General features: G+C 44.9%; 10 non-coding genes across 10 annotated transcripts; all 10 read right to left on the reverse strand.

The window, feature by feature from the left end:
* Positions 1 to 1,457: 1,457 nt before the first annotated feature.
* TRNAG-CCC (transfer RNA glycine (anticodon CCC)) lies at positions 1,458 to 1,529 on the reverse strand. Its single transcript has one exon. It is a non-coding gene; the product is annotated as a tRNA-Gly (tRNA).
* A 1,527-nt stretch (positions 1,530 to 3,056) lies between these two features.
* On the reverse strand, positions 3,057 to 3,128 carry TRNAG-CCC (transfer RNA glycine (anticodon CCC)). Its single transcript has one exon. It is a non-coding gene; the product is annotated as a tRNA-Gly (tRNA).
* A 1,527-nt stretch (positions 3,129 to 4,655) lies between these two features.
* Positions 4,656 to 4,727, reverse strand: TRNAG-CCC (transfer RNA glycine (anticodon CCC)). Its single transcript has one exon. It is a non-coding gene; the product is annotated as a tRNA-Gly (tRNA).
* Positions 4,728 to 6,254: 1,527 nt separating this feature from the next.
* TRNAG-CCC (transfer RNA glycine (anticodon CCC)) lies at positions 6,255 to 6,326 on the reverse strand. The gene has a single exon. It is a non-coding gene; the product is annotated as a tRNA-Gly (tRNA).
* A 3,126-nt stretch (positions 6,327 to 9,452) lies between these two features.
* TRNAG-CCC (transfer RNA glycine (anticodon CCC)) lies at positions 9,453 to 9,524 on the reverse strand. The gene has a single exon. It is a non-coding gene; the product is annotated as a tRNA-Gly (tRNA).
* A 3,126-nt stretch (positions 9,525 to 12,650) lies between these two features.
* Positions 12,651 to 12,722, reverse strand: TRNAG-CCC (transfer RNA glycine (anticodon CCC)). The gene has a single exon. It is a non-coding gene; the product is annotated as a tRNA-Gly (tRNA).
* A 1,527-nt stretch (positions 12,723 to 14,249) lies between these two features.
* Positions 14,250 to 14,321, reverse strand: TRNAG-CCC (transfer RNA glycine (anticodon CCC)). Its single transcript has one exon. It is a non-coding gene; the product is annotated as a tRNA-Gly (tRNA).
* Positions 14,322 to 17,447: 3,126 nt separating this feature from the next.
* On the reverse strand, positions 17,448 to 17,519 carry TRNAG-CCC (transfer RNA glycine (anticodon CCC)). Its single transcript has one exon. It is a non-coding gene; the product is annotated as a tRNA-Gly (tRNA).
* A 1,527-nt stretch (positions 17,520 to 19,046) lies between these two features.
* TRNAG-CCC (transfer RNA glycine (anticodon CCC)) lies at positions 19,047 to 19,118 on the reverse strand. Its single transcript has one exon. It is a non-coding gene; the product is annotated as a tRNA-Gly (tRNA).
* Positions 19,119 to 20,645: 1,527 nt separating this feature from the next.
* On the reverse strand, positions 20,646 to 20,717 carry TRNAG-CCC (transfer RNA glycine (anticodon CCC)). The gene has a single exon. It is a non-coding gene; the product is annotated as a tRNA-Gly (tRNA).
* Between the last annotated feature and the right edge of the window lie 705 nt (positions 20,718 to 21,422).

Below are 21,422 nucleotides of genomic sequence, written 5' to 3' on the forward strand. Positions count from 1 at the left end.
CAATGGTGCATTTGGTTTAGATACCAACATGAAAAGCAGTAGAAAGTTTCTTGTAGAGGGTAAGGAACTGGGGATTGAAACCAAGGCCAAATCTGTGCAGAAGAGAAGAAATGGAAAGCAGTAGTACAAATAGTGGAAATGAACATATTTAGGCAGCATTGGAAGCAAAGCAGCGAAGAGAAAGAGAGTGCCTTCCATGAAATGCCCAGGAGAATGATAAGAGCAGAACGAAAAGGCAAGAATGACATTCAAAGCATGCCCAGAAAAATGTGTGACGGTCCCACCAGTCATTTATGCTTATAATTGGGTATCTTTACTTTCAAAGTATGGGGTTGATCCTTTGGCGATCACTCTCTTGTATTTCAGCAGAGACAGATAGTTGAGAAGTCTTTTCTCACATAGCTAGCACAAGCCTGCGCTTTTCCTTGCTGGTAGCGTGGAAATGACAGATTGGTCCTCAGAAGAAAAAACAAGAAATATTATAGCAGAGGATGGTTTCGATCCATCGACCTCTGGGTTATGGGCCCAGCACGCTTCCGCTGCGCCACTCTGCTCCCTTGTAAAAGTGTTCTCTTTATGCAGAGGAGGAGCTTTCAGCGAAGTGGCGAGGGATTGGTGGGTCTCGCTCCTCATTTGCCTAAGCATGCTGCAATGTATGCTGGGTGCAGAAAATCTTCATCTTCTCGTCTCACAGTTAGTCATAACTGAAAGTGCAGACCCTCTTGGGAACTAGCAGTTTCAGGCCTTTACCAAGATAGCAGCTCTCTAACCCTCTCCTCTCTCTTTGATCCTAGCGCTAGCATGCTCAGGATTTGATTTTAACTGGGAGCCAGAGATCTACCCGGTGAGGGCTTGCCCGGTGTGAGGCTTTTGAGCGTTTGGGAGCGTTCGGGACGTGAGGACATTGGACAGGAAATGTTGCCATCTTGAAATATCCAACCCTCCTGCTGTCGTGAGAGGCTCTTTCCATGGACATCTGCCTCTTGGAGTCCTCTCAACTTGCTCTCTGATATAACATTTTGTGAGCTGCAGTTACATCCGATGGCTACAAGGTGGCGCTGCATTCAGGTGAGAGAACAAGTGTGCACAAAATCGTTGGGGACTTTTGCCAGATTCATCGGTGGATCTTGCCTACTTTTATTCACATGCTAGATATTGCCTAGAAATGCTTTTTAATATAGAGATGCTACAGTTAGAATGTCTAGTCGGGGTTCAGCCCTTTCATTGTCTACCGCCCGCAACATATTTATTACCAGCACATGTGAGTGGTGACTCTGCTTTTTGGAAAATAGCATCTAATAGGACAATGAATGTAGCAGATGGGGCGATCGAGATGCCTGCCTAAGTATTTCATTTTTTTTTAATTTAACGTCTGATTAATGTGTTCATGATATTTCCGTTTTGTGACATGTTGCATTGAAACAAATCCTGCTTGGAGAACATATAAAAATTTGCACTGCATTGGCCGGGAATCGAACCCGGGTCAACTGCTTGGGAAGCAGCTATGATCACCACTATACCACCAACGCCCTATGATGTGGTTGCTCTTGGTTCTAAAGATTACAACCCCGAGTTCAATGACTATCTTGCACCAGTTTCAATGGTGCATTTGGTTTAGATACCAACATGAAAAGCAGTAGAAAGTTTCTTGTAGAGGGTAAGGAACTGGGGATTGAAACCAAGGCCAAATCTGTGCAGAAGAGAAGAAATGGAAAGCAGTAGTACAAATAGTGGAAATGAACATATTTAGGCAGCATTGGAAGCAAAGCAGCGAAGAGAAAGAGAGTGCCTTCCATTAAATGCCCAGGAGAATGATAAGAGCAGAACGAAAAGGCAAGAATGACATTCAAAGCATGCCCAGAAAAACGTGTGACGGTGCAACCAGTCATTTATGCTTATAATTGTGTATCTTTACTTTCAAAGTATGGGGTTGATCCTTTGGCGATCACTCTCTTGTATTTCAGCAGAGACAGATAGTTGAGAAGTCTATTCTCACATAGCTAGCACAAGCCTGCGCTTTTCCTTGCTGGTAGCGTGGAAATGACAGATTGGTCCTCAGAAGAAAAAACAAGAAATATTATAGCAGAGGATGGTTTCGATCCATCGACCTCTGGGTTATGGGCCCAGCACGCTTCCGCTGCGCCCCTCTGCTCCCTTGTAAAAGTGTTCTCTTTATGCAGAGGAGGAGCTTTCAGCGAAGTGGCGAGGGATTGGTGGGTCTCGCTCCTCATTTGCCTAAGCATGCTGCAATGTATGCTGGGTGCAGAAAATCTTCATCTTCTCGTCTCACAGTCAGTCATAACTGAAAGTGCAGACCATCTTGGGAACTAGCAGTTTCAGGCCTTTACCAAGATAGCAGCTCTCTAACCCTCTCCTCTCTCTTTGATCCTAGCGCTAGCATGCTCAGGATTTGATTTTAACTGGGAGCCAGAGATCTACCCGGTGAGGGCTTGCCCGGTGTGAGGCTTTTGAGCGTTTGGGAGCGTTCGGGACGTGAGGACATTGGACAGGAAATGTTGCCATCTTGAAATATCCAACCTTCCTGCTGTCGTGAGAGGCTCTTTCCATGGACATCTGCCTCTTGGAGTCCTCTCAACTTGCTCTCTGATATAACATTTTGTGAGCTGCAGTTACATCCGATGGCTACAAGGTGGCGCTGCATTCAGGTGAGAGAACAAGTGTGCACAAACTCGTTGGGGACTTTTGCCAGATTCATCGGTGGATCTTGCCTACTTTTATTCACATGCTAGATATTGCCTAGAAATGCTTTTTAATATAGAGGTGCTAGAGTTAGAATGTCTGGTCGGGGTTCAGCCCTTTCATTGTCTACCGCCCGCAACATATTTATTACCAGCACATGTGAGTGGTGACTCTGCTTTTTGGAAAATAGCATCTAATAGGACAATTAATGTAGCAGATGGGGCGATCGAGATGCCTGCCTAAGTATTTCATTTTTTTTTTAATTTAACGTCTGATTAATCTGTTCATGATATTTCCGTTTTGTGACATGTTGCATTAAAACAAATCCTGCTTGGAGAACATATAAAAATTTGCACTGCATTGGCCGGGAATCGAACCCGGGTCAACTGCTTGGGAAGCAGCTATGCTCACCACTAAACCACCAATGCCCTATGATGTGGGTGCTCTCGGTTCTAAAGATTACAACCCCGAGTTCAATGACTATCTTGCACCAGTTTCAATGGTGCATTTGGTTTAGATACCAACATGAAAAGCAGTAGAAAGTTTCTTGTAGAGGGTAAGGAACTGGGGATTGAAACCAAGGCCAAATCTGTGCAGAAGAGAAGAAATGGAAAGCAGTAGTACAAATAGTGGAAATGAACATATTTAGGTAGCATTGGAAGCAAAGCAGCGAAGAGAAAGAGAGTGCCTTCCATGAAATGCCCAGGAGAATGATAAGAGCAGAACGAAAAGGCAAGAATGACATTCAAAGCATGCCCAGAAAAACGTGTGACGGTCCCACCAGTCATTTATGCTTATAATTGGGTATCTTTACTTTCAAAGTATGGGGTTGATCCTTTGGCGATCACTCTCTTGTATTTCAGCAGAGACAGATAGTTGAGAAGTCTTTTCTCACATAGCTAGCACAAGCCTGCGCTTTTCCTTGCTGGTAGCGTGGAAATGACAGATTGGTTCTCAGAAGAAAAAACAAGAAATATTATAGCAGAGGATGGTTTCGATCCATCGACCTCTGGGTTATGGGCCCAGCACGCTTCCGCTGCGCCACTCTGCTCCCTTGTAAAAGTGTTCTCTTTATGCAGAGGAGGAGCTTTCAGCGAAGTGGCGAGGGATTGGTGGGTCTCGCTCCTCATTTGCCTAAGCATGCTGCAATGTATGCTGGGTGCAGAAAATCTTCATCTTCTCGTCTCACAGTCAGTCATAACTGAAAGTGCAGACCCTCTTGGGAACTAGCAGTTTCAGGCCTTTACCAAGATAGCAGCTCTCTAACCCTCTCCTCTCTCTTTGATCCTAGCGCTAGCATGCTCAGGATTTGATTTTAACTGGGAGCCAGAGATCTACCCGGTGAGGGCTTGCCCGGTGTGAGGCTTTTGAGCGTTTGGGAGCGTTCGGGACGTGAGGACATTGGACAGGAAATGTTGCCATCTTGAAATATCCAACCTTCCTGCTGTCGTGAGAGGCTCTTTCCATGGACATCTGCCTCTTGGAGTCCTCTCAACTTGCTCTCTGATATAACATTTTGTGAGCTGCAGTTACATCCGATGGCTACAAGGTGGCGCTGCATTCAGGTGAGAGAACAAGTGTGCACAAAATCGTTGGGGACTTTTGCCAGATTCATCGGTGGATCTTGCCTACTTTTATTCACATGCTAGATATTGCCTAGAAATGCTTTTTAATATAGAGATGCTAGAGTTATAATGTCTGGTCGGGGTTCAGCCCTTTCATTGTCTACCGCCCGCAACATATTTATTACCAGCACATGTGAGTGGTGACTCTGCTTTTTGGAAAATAGCATCTAATAGGACAATGAATGTCGCAGATGGGGCGATCGAGATGCCTGCCTAAGTATTTCATTTTTTTTTTAATTTAACGTCTGATTAATCTGTTCATGATATTTCCGTTTTGTGACATGTTGCATTAAAACAAATCCTGCTTGGAGAACATATAAAAATTTGCACTGCATTGGCCGGGAATTGAACCCGGGTCAACTGCTTGGGAAGCAGCTATGCTCACCACTATACCACCAACGCCCTATGATGTGGGTGCTCTCGGTTCTAAAGATTACAACCCCGAGTTCAATGACTATCTTGCACCAGTTTCAATGGTGCATTTGGTTTAGATACCAACATGAAAAGCAGTAGAAAGTTTCTTGTAGAGGGTAAGGAACTGGGGATTGAAACCAAGGCCAAATCTGTGCAGAAGAGAAGAAATGGAAAGCAGTAGTACAAATAGTGGAAATGAACATATTTAGGCAGCATTGGAAGCAAAGCAGCGAAGAGAAAGAGAGTGCCTTCCATTAAATGCCCAGGAGAATGATAACAGCAGAACGAAAAGGCAAGAATGACATTCAAAGCATGCCCAGAAAAACGTGTGACGGTGCAACCAGTCATTTATGCTTATAATTGGGTATCTTTACTTTCAAAGTATGGGGTTGATCCTTTGGCGATCACTCTCTTGTATTTCAGCAGAGACAGATAGTTGAGAAGTCTTTTCTCACATAGCTAGCACAAGCCTGCGCTTTTCCTTGCTGGTAGCGTGGAAATGACAGATTGGTCCTCAGAAGAAAAAACAAGAAATATTATAGCAGAGGATGGTTTCGATCCATTGACCTCTGGGTTATGGGCCCAGCACGCTTCCGCTGCGCCACTCTGCTCCCTTGTAAAAGTGTTCTCTTTATGCAGAGGAGGAGCTTTCAGCGAAGTGGCGAGGGATTGGTGGGTCTCGCTCCTCATTTGCCTAAGCATGCTGCAATGTATGCTGGGTGCAGAAAATCTTCATCTTCTCGTCTCACAGTCAGTCATAACTGAAAGTGCAGACCCTCTTGGGAACTAGCAGTTTCAGGCCTTTACCAAGATAGCAGCTCTCTAACCCTCTCCTCTCTCTTTGATCGTAGTGCTAGCATGCTCAGGATTTGATTTTAACTGGGAGCCAGAGATCTACCCGGTGAGGGCTTGCCCGGTGTGAGGCTTTTGAGCGTTTGGGAGCGTTCGGGACGTGAGGACGTTGGAGAGGAAATGTTGCCATCTTGAAATATCCAACCTTCCTGCTGTCATGAGAGGCTCTTTCCATGGACATCTGCCTCTTGGAGTCCTCTCAACTTGCTCTCTGATATAACATTTTGTGAGCTGCAGTTACATCCGATGGCTACAAGGTGGCGCTGCATTCAGGTGAGAGAACAAGTGTGCACAAAATCGTTGGGGACTTTTGCCAGATTCATCGGTGGATCTTGCCTACTTTTATTCACATGCTAGATATTGCCTAGAAATGCTTTTTAATATAGAGATGCTACAGTTAGAATGTCTAGTCGGGGTTCAGCCCTTTCATTGTCTACCGCCCGCAACATATTTATTACCAGCACATGTGAGTGGTGACTCTGCTTTTTGGAAAATAGCATCTAATAGGACAATGAATGTAGCAGATGGGGCGATCGAGATGCCTGCCTAAGTATTTCATTTTTTTTTTAATTTAACGTCTGATTAATCTGTTCATGATATTTCCGTTTTGTGACATGTTGCATTGAAACAAATCCTGCTTGGAGAACATATAAAAATTTGCACTGCATTGGCCGGGAATCGAACCCGGGTCAACTGCTTGGGAAGCAGCTATGCTCACCACTATACCACCAACGCCCTATGATGTGGTTGCTCTCGGTTCTAAAGATTACAACCCCGAGTTCAATGACTATCTTGCACCAGTTTCAATGGTGCATTTGGTTTAGATACCAACATGAAAAGCAGTAGAAAGTTTCTTGTAGAGGGTAAGGAACTGGGGATTGAAACCAAGGCCAAATCTGTGCAGAAGAGAAGAAATGGAAAGCAGTAGTACAAATAGTGGAAATGAACATATTTAGGCAGCATTGGAAGCAAAGCAGCGAAGAGAAAGAGAGTGCCTTCCATGAAATGCCCAGGAGAATGATAAGAGCAGAACGAAAAGGCAAGAATGACATTCAAAGCATGCCCAGAAAAACGTGTGACGGTCCCACCAGTCATTTATGCTTATAATTGGGTATCTTTACTTTCAAAGTATGGGGTTGATCCTTTGGCGATCACTCTCTTGTATTTCAGCAGAGACAGATAGTTGAGAAGTCTTTTCTCACATAGCTAGCACAAGCCTGCGCTTTTCCTTGCTGGTAGCGTGGAAATGACAGATTGGTTCTCAGAAGAAAAAACAAGAAATATTATAGCAGAGGATGGTTTCGATCCATCGACCTCTAGGTTATGGGCCCAGCACGCTTCCGCTGCGCCACTCTGCTCCCTTGTAAAAGTGTTCTCTTTATGCAGAGGAGGAGCTTTCAGCGAAGTGGCGAGGGATTGGTGGGTCTCGCTCCTCATTTGCCTAAGCATGCTGCAATGTATGCTGGGTGCAGAAAATCTTCATCTTCTCGTCTCACAGTCAGTCACAACTGAAAGTGCAGACCCTCTTGGGAACTAGCAGTTTCAGGCCTTTACCAAGATAGCAGCTCTCTAACCCTCTCCTCTCTCTTTGATCCTAGCGCTAGCATGCTCAGGATTTGATTTTAACTGGGAGCCAGAGATCTACCCGGTGAGGGCTTGCCCGGTGTGAGGCTTTTGAGCGTTTGGGAGCGTTCGGGACGTGAGGACATTGGACAGGAAATGTTGCCATCTTGAAATATCCAACCTTCCTGCTGTCGTGAGAGGCTCTTTCCATGGACATCTGCCTCTTGGAGTCCTCTCAACTTGCTCTCTGATATAACATTTTGTGAGCTGCAGTTACATCCGATGGCTACAAGGTGGCGCTGCATTCAGGTGAGAGAACAAGTGTGCACAAAATCGTTGGGGACTTTTGCCAGATTCATCGGTGGATCTTGCCTACTTTTATTCACATGCTAGATATTGCCTAGAAATGCTTTTTAATATAGAGATGCTAGAGTTAGAATGTCTGGTCGGGGTTCAGCCCTTTCATTGTCTACCGCCCGCAACATATTTATTACCAGCACATGTGAGTGGTGACTCTGCTTTTTGGAAAATAGCATCTAATAGGACAATGAATGTCGCAGATGGGGCGATCGAGATGCCTGCCTAAGTATTTCATTTTTTTTTTAATTTAACGTCTGATTAATCTGTTCATGATATTTCCGTTTTGTGACATGTTGCATTAAAACAAATCCTGCTTGGAGAACATATAAAAATTTGCACTGCATTGGCCGGGAATTGAACCCAGGTCAACTGCTTGGGAAGCAGCTATGCTCACCACTATACCACCAACACCCTATGATGTGGGTGCTCTCGGTTCTAAAGATTACAACCCCGAGTTCAATGACTATCTTGCACCAGTTTCAATGGTGCATTTGGTTTAGATACCAACATGAAAAGCAGTAGAAAGTTTCTTGTAGAGGGTAAGGAACTGGGGATTGAAACCAAGGCCAAATCTGTGCAGAAGAGAAGAAATGGAAAGCAGTAGTACAAATAGTGGAAATGAACATATTTAGGCAGCATTGGAAGCAAAGCAGCGAAGAGAAAGAGAGTGCCTTCCATGAAATGCCCAGGAGAATGATAAGAGCAGAACGAAAAGGCAAGAATGACATTCAAAGCATGCCCAGAAAAACGTGTGACGGTGCAACCAGTCATTTATGCTTATAATTGGGTATCTTTACTTTCAAAGTATGGGGTTGATCCTTTGGCGATCACTCTCTTGTATTTCAGCAGAGACAGATAGTTGAGAAGTCTTTTCTCACATAGCTAGCACAAGCCTGCGCTTTTCCTTGCTGGTAGCGTGGAAATGACAGATTGGTCCTCAGAAGAAAAAACAAGAAATATTATAGCAGAGGATGGTTTCGATCCATCGACCTCTGGGTTATGGGCCCAGCACGCTTCCGCTGCGCCCCTCTGCTCCCTTGTAAAAGTGTTCTCTTTATGCAGAGGAGGAGCTTTCAGCGAAGTGGCGAGGGATTGGTGGGTCTCGCTCCTCATTTGCCTAAGCATGCTGCAATGTATGCTGGGTGCAGAAAATCTTCATCTTCTCGTCTCACAGTCAGTCATAACTGAAAGTGCAGACCCTCCTGGGAACTAGCAGTTTCAGGCCTTTACCAAGATAGCAGCTCTCTAACCCTCTCCTCTCTCTTTGATCCTAGCGCTAGCATGCTCAGGATTTGATTTTAACTGGGAGCCAGAGATCTACCCGGTGAGGGCTTGCCCGGTGTGAGGCTTTTGAGCGTTTGGGAGCGTTCGGGACGTGAGGACATTGGACAGGAAATGTTGCCATCTTGAAATATCCAACCTTCCTGCTGTCGTGAGAGGCTCTTTCCATGGACATCTGCCTCTTGGAGTCCTCTCAACTTGCTCTCTGATATAACATTTTGTGAGCTGCAGTTACATCCGATGGCTACAAGGTGGCGCTGCATTCAGGTGAGAGAACAAGTGTGCACAAAATCGTTGGGGACTTTTGCCAGATTCATCGGTGGATCTTGCCTACTTTTATTCACATGCTAGATATTGCCTAGAAATGCTTTTTAATATAGAGATGCTACAGTTAGAATGTCTAGTCGGGGTTCAGCCCTTTCATTGTCTACCGCCCGCAACATATTTATTACCAGCACATGTGAGTGGTGACTCTGCTTTTTGGAAAATAGCATCTAATAGGACAATGAATGTAGCAGATGGGGCGATCGAGATGCCTGCCTAAGTATTTCATTTTTTTTTTAATTTAACGTCTGATTAATCTGTTCATGATATTTCCGTTTTGTGACATGTTGCATTGAAACAAATCCTGCTTGGAGAACATATAAAAATTTGCACTGCATTGGCCGGGAATCGAACCCGGGTCAACTGCTTGGGAAGCAGCTATGCTCACCACTATACCACCAACGCCCTATGATGTGGTTGCTCTCGGTTCTAAAGATTACAACCCCGAGTTCAATGACTATCTTGCACCAGTTTCAATGGTGCATTTGGTTTAGATACCAACATGAAAAGCAGTAGAAAGTTTCTTGTAGAGGGTAAGGAACTGGGGATTGAAACCAAGGCCAAATCTGTGCAGAAGAGAAGAAATGGAAAGCAGTAGTACAAATAGTGGAAATGAACATATTTAGGCAGCATTGGAAGCAAAGCAGCGAAGAGAAAGAGAGTGCCTTCCATGAAATGCCCAGGAGAATGATAAGAGCAGAACGAAAAGGCAAGAATGACATTCAAAGCATGCCCAGAAAAACGTGTGACGGTCCCACCAGTCATTTATGCTTATAATTGGGTATCTTTACTTTCAAAGTATGGGGTTGATCCTTTGGCGATCACTCTCTTGTATTTCAGCAGAGACAGATAGTTGAGAAGTCTTTTCTCACATAGCTAGCACAAGCCTGCGCTTTTCCTTGCTGGTAGCGTGGAAATGACAGATTGGTTCTCAGAAGAAAAAACAAGAAATATTATAGCAGAGGATGGTTTCGATCCATCGACCTCTGGGTTATGGGCCCAGCACGCTTCCGCTGCGCCACTCTGCTCCCTTGTAAAAGTGTTCTCTTTATGCAGAGGAGGAGCTTTCAGCGAAGTGGCGAGGGATTGGTGGGTCTCGCTCCTCATTTGCCTAAGCATGCTGCAATGTATGCTGGGTGCAGAAAATCTTCATCTTCTCGTCTCACAGTCAGTCACAACTGAAAGTGCAGACCCTCTTGGGAACTAGCAGTTTCAGGCCTTTACCAAGATAGCAGCTCTCTAACCCTCTCCTCTCTCTTTGATCCTAGCGCTAGCATGCTCAGGATTTGATTTTAACTGGGAGCCAGAGATCTACCCGGTGAGGGCTTGCCCGGTGTGAGGCTTTTGAGCGTTTGGGAGCGTTCGGGACGTGAGGACATTGGACAGGAAATGTTGCCATCTTGAAATATCCAACCTTCCTGCTGTCGTGAGAGGCTCTTTCCATGGACATCTGCCTCTTGGAGTCCTCTCAACTTGCTCTCTGATATAACATTTTGTGAGCTGCAGTTACATCCGATGGCTACAAGGTGGCGCTGCATTCAGGTGAGAGAACAAGTGTGCACAAAATCGTTGGGGACTTTTGCCAGATTCATCGGTGGATCTTGCCTACTTTTATTCACATGCTAGATATTGCCTAGAAATGCTTTTTAATATAGAGATGCTAGAGTTAGAATGTCTGGTCGGGGTTCAGCCCTTTCATTGTCTACCGCCCGCAACATATTTATTACCAGCACATGTGAGTGGTGACTCTGCTTTTTGGAAAATAGCATCTAATAGGACAATGAATGTCGCAGATGGGGCGATCGAGATGCCTGCCTAAGTATTTCATTTTTTTTTTAATTTAACGTCTGATTAATCTGTTCATGATATTTCCGTTTTGTGACATGTTGCATTAAAACAAATCCTGCTTGGAGAACATATAAAAAGTTGCACTGCATTGGCCGGGAATTGAACCCAGGTCAACTGCTTGGGAAGCAGCTATGCTCACCACTATACCACCAACACCCTATGATGTGGGTGCTCTCGGTTCTAAAGATTACAACCCCGAGTTCAATGACTATCTTGCACCAGTTTCAATGGTGCATTTGGTTTAGATACCAACATGAAAAGCAGTAGAAAGTTTCTTGTAGAGGGTAAGGAACTGGGGATTGAAACCAAGGCCAAATCTGTGCAGAAGAGAAGAAATGGAAAGCAGTAGTACAAATAGTGGAAATGAACATATTTAGGCAGCATTGGAAGCAAAGCAGCGAAGAGAAAGAGAGTGCCTTCCATTAAATGCCCAGGAGAATGATAAGAGCAGAACGAAAAGGCAAGAATGACATTCAAAGCATGCCCAGAAAAACGTGTGACGGTGCAACCAGTCATTTATGCTTATAATTGGGTATCTTTACTTTCAAAGTATGGGGTTGATCCTTTGGCGATCACTCTCTTGTATTTCAGCAGAGACAGATAGTTGAGAAGTCTTTTCTCACATAGCTAGCACAAGCCTGCGCTTTTCCTTGCTGGTAGCGTGGAAATGACAGATTGGTCCTCAGAAGAAAAAACAAGAAATATTATAGCAGAGGATGGTTTCGATCCATCGACCTCTGGGTTATGGGCCCAGCACGCTTCCGCTGCGCCCCTCTGCTCCCTTGTAAAAGTGTTCTCTTTATGCAGAGGAGGAGCTTTCAGCGAAGTGGCGAGGGATTGGTGGGTCTCGCTCCTCATTTGCCTAAGCATGCTGCAATGTATGCTGGGTGCAGAAAATCTTCATCTTCTCGTCTCACAGTCAGTCATAACTGAAAGTGCAGACCCTCTTGGGAACTAGCAGTTTCAGGCCTTTACCAAGATAGCAGCTCTCTAACCCTCTCCTCTCTCTTTGATCCTAGCGCTAGCATGCTCAGGATTTGATTTTAACTGGGAGCCAGAGAGCTACCCGGTGAGGGCTTGCCCGGTGTGAGGCTTTTGAGCGTTTGGGAGCGTTCGGGACGTGAGGACATTGGACAGGAAATGTTGCCATCTTGAAATATCCAACCTTCCTGCTGTCGTGAGAGGCTCTTTCCATGGACATCTGCCTCTTGGAGTCCTCTCAACTTGCTCTCTGATATAACATTTTGTGAGCTGCAGTTACATCCGATGGCTACAAGGTGGCGCTGCATTCAGGTGAGAGAACAAGTGTGCACAAAATCGTTGGGGACTTTTGCCAGATTCATCGGTGGATCTTGCCTACTTTTATTCACATGCTAGATATTGCCTAGAAATGCTTTTTAATATAGAGATGCTAGAGTTATAATGTCTGGTCGGGGTTCAGCCCTTTCATTGTCTACCGCCCGCAACATATTTATTACCAGCACATGTGAGTGGTGACTCTGCTTTTTGGAAAATAGCATCTAATAGGACAATGAATGTCGCAGATGGGGCGATCGAGATGCCTGCCTAAGTATTTCATTTTTTTTTTAATTTAACGTCTGATTAATCTGTTCATGATATTTCCGTTTTGTGACATGTTGCATTAAAACAAATCCTGCTTGGAGAACATATAAAAATTTGCACTGCATTGGCCGGGAATTGAACCCGGGTCAACTGCTTGGGAAGCAGCTATGCTCACCACTATACCACCAACGCCCTATGATGTGGGTGCTCTCGGTTCTAAAGATTACAACCCCGAGTTCAATGACTATCTTGCACCAGTTTCAATGGTGCATTTGGTTTAGATACCAACATGAAAAGCAGTAGAAAGTTTCTTGTAGAGGGTAAGGAACTGGGGATTGAAACCAAGGCCAAATCTGTGCAGAAGAGAAGAAATGGAAAGCAGTAGTACAAATAGTGGAAATGAACATAATTAGGCAGCATTGGAAGCAAAGCAGCGAAGAGAAAGAGAGTGCCTTCCATTATATGCCCAGGAGAATGATAACAGCAGAACGAAAAGGCAAGAATGACATTCAAAGCATGCCCAGAAAAACGTGTGACGGTGCAACCAGTCATTTATGCTTATAATTGGGTATCTTTACTTTCAAAGTATGGGGTTGATCCTTTGGCGATCACTCTCTTGTATTTCAGCAGAGACAGATAGTTGAGAAGTCTTTTCTCACATAGCTAGCACAAGCCTGCGCTTTTCCTTGCTGGTAGCGTGGAAATGACAGATTGGTCCTCAGAAGAAAAAACAAGAAATATTATAGCAGAGGATGGTTTCGATCCATTGACCTCTGGGTTATGGGCCCAGCACGCTTCCGCTGCGCCACTCTGCTCCCTTGTAAAAGTGTTCTCTTTATGCAGAGGAGGAGCTTTCAGCGAAGTGGCGAGGGATTGGTGGGTCTCGCTCCTCATTTGCCTAAGCATGCTGCAATGTATGCTGGGTGCAGAAAATCTTCATCTTCTCGTCTCACAGTCAGTCATAACTGAAAGTGCAGACCCTCTTGGGAACTAGCAGTTTCAGGCCTTTACCAAGATAGCAGCTCTCTAACCCTCTCCTCTCTCTTTGATCGTAGCGCTAGCATGCTCAGGATTTGATTTTAACTGGGAGCCAGAGATCTACCCGGTGAGGGCTTGCCCGGTGTGAGGCTTTTGAGCGTTTGGGAGCGTTCGGGACGTGAGGACGTTGGAGAGGAAATGTTGCCATCTTGAAATATCCAACCTTCCTGCTGTCATGAGAGGCTCTTTCCATGGACATCTGCCTCTTGGAGTCCTCTCAACTTGCTCTCTGATATAACATTTTGTGAGCTGCAGTTACATCCGATGGCTACAAGGTGGCGCTGCATTCAGGTGAGAGAACAAGTGTGCACAAAATCGTTGGGGACTTTTGCCAGATTCATCGGTGGATCTTGCCTACTTTTATTCACATGCTAGATATTGCCTAGAAATGCTTTTTAATATAGAGATGCTACAGTTAGAATGTCTAGTCGGGGTTCAGCCCTTTCATTGTCTACCGCCCGCAACATATTTATTACCAGCACATGTGAGTGGTGACTCTGCTTTTTGGAAAATAGCATCTAATAGGACAATGAATGTAGCAGATGGGGCGATCGAGATGCCTGCCTAAGTATTTCATTTTTTTTTTAATTTAACGTCTGATTAATCTGTTCATGATATTTCCGTTTTGTGACATGTTGCATTGAAACAAATCCTGCTTGGAGAACATATAAAAATTTGCACTGCATTGGCCGGGAATCGAACCCGGGTCAACTGCTTGGGAAGCAGCTATGCTCACCACTATACCACCAACGCCCTATGATGTGGTTGCTCTCGGTTCTAAAGATTACAACCCCGAGTTCAATGACTATCTTGCACCAGTTTCAATGGTGCATTTGGTTTAGATACCAACATGAAAAGCAGTAGAAAGTTTCTTGTAGAGGGTAAGGAACTGGGGATTGAAACCAAGGCCAAATCTGTGCAGAAGAGAAGAAATGGAAAGCAGTAGTACAAATAGTGGAAATGAACATATTTAGGCAGCATTGGAAGCAAAGCAGCGAAGAGAAAGAGAGTGCCTTCCATGAAATGCCCAGGAGAATGATAAGAGCAGAACGAAAAGGCAAGAATGACATTCAAAGCATGCCCAGAAAAACGTGTGACGGTCCCACCAGTCATTTATGCTCATAATTGGGTATCTTTACTTTCAAAGTATGGGGTTGATCCTTTGGCGATCACTCTCTTGTATTTCAGCAGAGACAGATAGTTGAGAAGTCTTTTCTCACATAGCTAGCACAAGCCTGCGCTTTTCCTTGCTGGTAGCGTGGAAATGACAGATTGGTTCTCAGAAGAAAAAACAAGAAATATTATAGCAGAGGATGGTTTCGATCCATCGACCTCTGGGTTATGGGCCCAGCACGCTTCCGCTGCGCCACTCTGCTCCCTTGTAAAAGTGTTCTCTTTATGCAGAGGAGGAGCTTTCAGCGAAGTGGCGAGGGATTGGTGGGTCTCGCTCCTCATTTGCCTAAGCATGCTGCAATGTATGCTGGGTGCAGAAAATCTTCATCTTCTCGTCTCACAGTCAGTCACAACTGAAAGTGCAGACCCTCTTGGGAACTAGCAGTTTCAGGCCTTTACCAAGATAGCAGCTCTCTAACCCTCTCCTCTCTCTTTGATCCTAGCGCTAGCATGCTCAGGATTTGATTTTAACTGGGAGCCAGAGATCTACCCGGTGAGGGCTTGCCCGGTGTGAGGCTTTTGAGCGTTTGGGAGCGTTCGGGACGTGAGGACATTGGACAGGAAATGTTGCCATCTTGAAATATCCAACCTTCCTGCTGTCGTGAGAGGCTCTTTCCATGGACATCTGCCTCTTGGAGTCCTCTCAACTTGCTCTCTGATATAACATTTTGTGAGCTGCAGTTACATCCGATGGCTACAAGGTGGCGCTGCATTCAGGTGAGAGAACAAGTGTGCACAAAATCGTTGGGGACTTTTGCCAGATTCATCGGTGGATCTTGCCTACTTTTATTCACATGCTAGATATTGCCTAGAAATGCTTTTTAATATAGAGATGCTAGAGTTAGAATGTCTGGTCGGGGTTCAGCCCTTTCATTGTCTACCGCCCGCAACATATTTATTACCAGCACATGTGAGTGGTGACTCTGCTTTTTGGAAAATAGCATCTAATAGGACAATGAATGTCGCAGATGGGGCGATCGAGATGCCTGCCTAAGTATTTCATTTTTTTTTTAATTTAACGTCTGATTAATCTGTTCATGATATTTCCGTTTTGTGACATGTTGCATTAAAACAAATCCTGCTTGGAGAACATATAAAAATTTGCACTGCATTGGCCGGGAATTGAACCCAGGTCAACTGCTTGGGAAGCAGCTATGCTCACCACTATACCACCAACACCCTATGATGTGGGTGCTCTCGGTTCTAAAGATTACAACCCCGAGTTCAATGACTATCTTGCACCAGTTTCAATGGTGCATTTGGTTTAGATACCAACATGAAAAGCAGTAGAAAGTTTCTTGTAGAGGGTAAGGAACTGGGGATTGAAACCAAGGCCAAATCTGTGCAGAAGAGAAGAAATGGAAAGCAGTAGTACAAATAGTGGAAATGAACATATTTAGGCAGCATTGGAAGCAAAGCAGCGAAGAGAAAGAGAGTGCCTTCCATTAAATGCCCAGGAGAATGATAAGAGCAGAACGAAAAGGCAAGAATGACATTCAAAGCATGCCCAGAAAAACGTGTGACGGTGCAACCAGTCATTTATGCTTATAATTGGGTATCTTTACTTTCAAAGTATGGGGTTGATCCTTTGGCGATCACTCTCTTGTATTTCAGCAGAGACAGATAGTTGAGAAGTCTTTTCTCACATAGCTAGCACAAGCCTGCGCTTTTCCTTGCTGGTAGCGTGGAAATGACAGATTGGTCCTCAGAAGAAAAAACAAGAAATATTATAGCAGAGGATGGTTTCGATCCATCGACCTCTGGGTTATGGGCCCAGCACGCTTCCGCTGCGCCCCTCTGCTCCCTTGTAAAAGTGTTCTCTTTATGCAGAGGAGGAGCTTTCAGCGAAGTGGCGAGGGATTGGTGGGTCTCGCTCCTCATTTGCCTAAGCATGCTGCAATGTATGCTGGGTGCAGAAAATCTTCATCTTCTCGTCTCACAGTTAGTCATAACTGAAAGTGCAGACCCTCTTGGGAACTAGCAGTTTCAGGCCTTTACCAAGATAGCAGCTCTCTAACCCTCTCCTCTCTCTTTGATCCTAGCGCTAGCATGCTCAGGATTTGATTTTAACTGGGAGCCAGAGATCTACCCGGTGAGGGCTTGCCCGGTGTGAGGCTTTTGAGCGTTTGGGAGCGTTCGGGACGTGAGGACATTGGACAGGAAATGTTGCCATCTTGAAATATCCAACCTTCCTGCTGTCGTGAGAGGCTCTTTCCATGGACATCTGCCTCTTGGAGTCCTCTCAACTTGCTCTCTGATATAACATTTTGTGAGCTGCAGTTACATCCGATGGCTACAAGGTGGCGCTGCATTCAGGTGAGAGAACAAGTGTGCACAAAATCGTTGGGGACTTTTGCCAGATTCATCGGTGGATCTTGCCTACTTTTATTCACATGCTAGATATTGCCTAGAAATGCTTTTTAATATAGAGATGCTAGAGTTAGAATGTCTGGTCGGGGTTCAGCCCTTTCATTGTCTACCGCCCGCAACATATTTATTACCAGCACATGTGAGTGGTGACTCTGCTTTTTGGAAAATAGCATCTAATAGGACAATGAATGTCGCAGATGGGGCGATCGAGATGCCTGCCTAAGTATTTCATTTTTTTTTTAATTTAACGTCTTATTAATCTGTTCATGATATTTCCGTTTTGTGACATGTTGCATTAAAACAAATCCTGCTTGGAGAACATATAAAAATTTGCACTGCATTGGCCGGGAATCGAACCCGGGTCAACTGCTTGGGAAGCAGCTATGCTCACCACTATACCACCAACGCCCTATGATGTGGGTGCTCTCGGTTCTAAAGATTACAACCCCGAGTTCAATGACTATCTTGCACCAGTTTCAATAGTGCATTTGGTTTAGATACCAACATGAAAAGCAGTAGAAAGTTTCTTGTAGAGGGTAAGGAACTGGGGATTGAAACCAAGGCCAAATCTGTGCAGAAGAGAAGAAATGGAAAGCAGTAGTACAAATAGTGGAAATGAACATATTTAGGCAGCATTGGAAGCAAAGCAGCGAAGAGAAAGAGAGTGCCTTCCATTAAATGCCCAGGAGAATGATAAGAGCAGAACGAAAAGGCAAGAATGACATTCAAAGCATGCCCAGAAAAACGTGTGACGGTGCAACCAGTCATTTATGCTTATAATTGGGTATCTTTACTTTCAAAGTATGGGGTTGATCCTTTGGCGATCACTCTCTTGTATTTCAGCAGAGACAGATAGTTGAGAAGTCTTTTCTCACATAGCTAGCACAAGCCTGCGCTTTTCCTTGCTGGTAGCGTGGAAATGACAGATTGGTCCTCAGAAGAAAAAACAAGAAATATTATAGCAGAGGATGGTTTCGATCCATCGACCTCTGGGTTATGGGCCCAGCACGCTTCCGCTGCGCCACTCTGCTCCCTTGTAAAAGTGTTCTCTTTATGCAGAGGAGGAGCTTTCAGCGAAGTGGCGAGGGATTGGTGGGTCTCGCTCCTCATTTGCCTAAGCATGCTGCAATGTATGCTGGGTGCAGAAAATCTTCATCTTCTCGTCTCACAGTCAGTCATAACTGAAAGTGCAGACCCTCTTGGGAACTAGCAGTTTCAGGCCTTTACCAAGATAGCAGCTCTCTAACCCTCTCCTCTCTCTTTGATCGTAGCGCTAGCATGCTCAGGATTTGATTTTAACTGGGAGCCAGAGATCTACCCGGTGAGGGCTTGCCCGGTGTGAGGCTTTTGAGCGTTTGGGAGCATTCGGGACGTGAGGACGTTGGACAGGAAATGTTGCCATCTTGAAATATCCAACCTTCCTGCTGTCGTGAGAGGCTCTTTCCATGGACATCTGCCTCTTGGAGTCCTCTCAACTTGCTCTCTGATATAACATTTTGTGAGCTGCAGTTACATCCGATGGCTACAAGATGGCGCTGCATTCAGGTGAGAGAACAAGTGTGCACAAAATCGTTGGGGACTTTTGCCAGATTCATCGGTGGATCTTGCCTACTTTTATTCACATGCTAGATATTGCCTAGAAATGCTTTTTAATATAGAGATGCTAGAGTTAGAATGTCTGGTCGGGGTTCAGCCCTTTCATTGTCTACCGCCCGCAACATATTTATTACCAGCACATGTGAGTGGTGACTCTGCTTTTTGGAAAATAGCATCTAATAGGACAATGAATGTAGCAGATGGGGCGATCGAGATGCCTGCCTAAGTATTTCATTTTTTTTTTAATTTAACGTCTGATTAATCTGTTCATGATATTTCCGTTTTGTGACATGTTGCATTAAAACAAATCCTGCTTGGAGAACATATAAAAATTTGCACTGCATTGGCCGGGAATCGAACCCGGGTGAACTGCTTGGGAAGCAGCTATGCTCACCACTATACCACCAACGCCCTATGATGTGGTTGCTCTCGGTTCTAAATATTACAACCCCGAGTTCAATGACTATCTTGCACCAGTTTCAATGGTGCATTTGGTTTAGATACCAACATGAAAAGCAGTAGAAAGTTTCTTGTAGAGGGTAAGGAACTGGGGATTGAAACCAAGGCCAAATCTGTGCAGAAGAGAAGAAATGGAAAGCAGTAGTACAAATAGTGGAAATGAACAAATTTAGGCAGCTTTGGAAGCAAAGCAGCGAAGAGAAAGAGAGTGCCTTCCATGAAATGCCCAGGAGAATGATAAGAGCAGAACGAAAAGGCAAGAATGACATTCAAAGCATGCCCAGAAAAACGTGTGACGGTCCCACCAGTCATTTATGCTTATAATTGGGTATCTTTACTTTCAAAGTATGGGGTTGATCCTTTGGCGATCACTCTCTTGTATTTCAGCAGAGACAGATAGTTGAGAAGTCTTTTCTCACATAGCTAGCACAAGCCTGCGCTTTTCCTTGCTGGTAGCGTGGAAATGACAGATTGGTCCTCAGAAGAAAAAACAAGAAATATTATAGCAGAGGATGGTTTCGATCCATCGACCTCTGGGTTATGGGCCCAGCACGCTTCCGCTGCGCCACTCTGCTCCCTTGTAAAAGTGTTCTCTTTATGCAGAGGAGGAGCTTTCAGCGAAGTGGCGAGGGATTGGTGGGTCTCGCTCCTCATTTGCCTAAGCATGCTGCAATGTATGCTGGGTGCAGAAAATCTTCATCTTCTCGTCTCACAGTTAGTCATAACTGAAAGTGCAGACCCTCTTGGGAACTAGCAGTTTCAGGCCTTTACCAAGATAGCAGCTCTCTAACCCTCTCCTCTCTCTTTGATCCTAGCGCTAGCATGCTCAGGATTTGATTTTAACTGGGAGCCAGAGATCTACCCGGTGAGGGCTTGCCCGGTGTGAGGCTTTTGAGCGTTTGGGAGCGTTCGGGACGTGAGGACATTGGACAGGAAATGTTGCCATCTTGAAATATCCAACCTTCCTGCTGTCGTGAGAGGCTCTTTCCATGGACATCTGCCTCTTGGAGTCCTCTCAACTTGCTCTCTGATATAACATTTTGTGAGCTGCAGTTACATCCGATGGCTACAAGGTGGCGCTGCATTCAGGTGAGAGAACAAGTGTGCACAAAATCGTTGGGGACTTTTGCCAGATTCATCGGTGGATCTTGCCTACTTTTATTCACATGCTAGATATTGCCTAGAAATGCTTTTTAATATAGAGATGCTAGAGTTAGAATGTCTGGTCGGGGTTCAGCCCTTTCATTGTCTACCGCCCGCAACATATTTATTACCAGCACATGTGAGTGGTGACTCTGCTTTTTGGAAAATAGCATCTAATAGGACAATGAATGTAGCAGATGGGGCGATCGAGATGCCTGCCTAAGTATTTCATTTTTTTTTAAATTTAACGTCTGATTAATCTGTTCATGATATTTCCGTTTTGTGACATGTTGCATTATAACAAATCCTGCTTGGAGAACATATAAAAATTTGCACTGCATTGGCCGGGAATCGAACCCGGGTCAACTGCTTGGGAAGCAGCTATGCTCACCACTATACCACCAACGCCCTATGATGTGGGTGCTCTCGGTTCTAAAGATTACAACCCCGAGTTCAATGACTATCTTGCACCAGTTTCAATGGTGCATTTGGTTTAGATACCAACATGAAAAGCAGTAGAAAGTTTCTTGTAGAGGGTAAGGAACTGGGAATTGAAACCAAGGCCAAATCTGTGCAGAAGAGAAGAAATGGAAAGCAGTAGTACAAATAGTGGAAATGAACATATTTAGGCAGCATTGGAAGCAAAGCAGCGAAGAGAAAGAGAGTGCCTTCCATGAAATGCCCAGGAGAATGATAAGAGCAGAACGAAAAGGCAAGAATGACATTCAAAGCATGCCCAGAAAAACGTGTGACGGTCCCACCAGTCATTTATGCTTATAATTGGGTATCTTTACTTTCAAAGTATGGGGTTGATCCTTTGGCGATCACTCTGTTGTGTTTCAGCAGAGACAGATAGTTGAGAAGTCTTTTCTCACATAGCTAGCACAAGCCTGCGCTTTTCCTTGCTTGTAGCGTGGAAATGACAGATTGGTTCTCAGAAGAAAAAACAAGAAATATTATAGCAGAGGATGGTTTCGATCCATCGACCTCTGGGTTATGGGCCCAGCACGCTTCCGCTGCGCCACTCTGCTCCCTTGTAAAAGTGTTCTCTTTATGCAGAGGAGGAGCTTTCAGCGAAGTGGCGAGGGATTGGTGGGTCTCGCTCCTCATTTG

Source organism: Triturus cristatus, chromosome 11, assembly GCF_964204655.1.
Source record: "Triturus cristatus chromosome 11, aTriCri1.1, whole genome shotgun sequence".
Classification (NCBI taxonomy): Eukaryota; Metazoa; Chordata; class Amphibia; order Caudata; family Salamandridae; genus Triturus; species Triturus cristatus.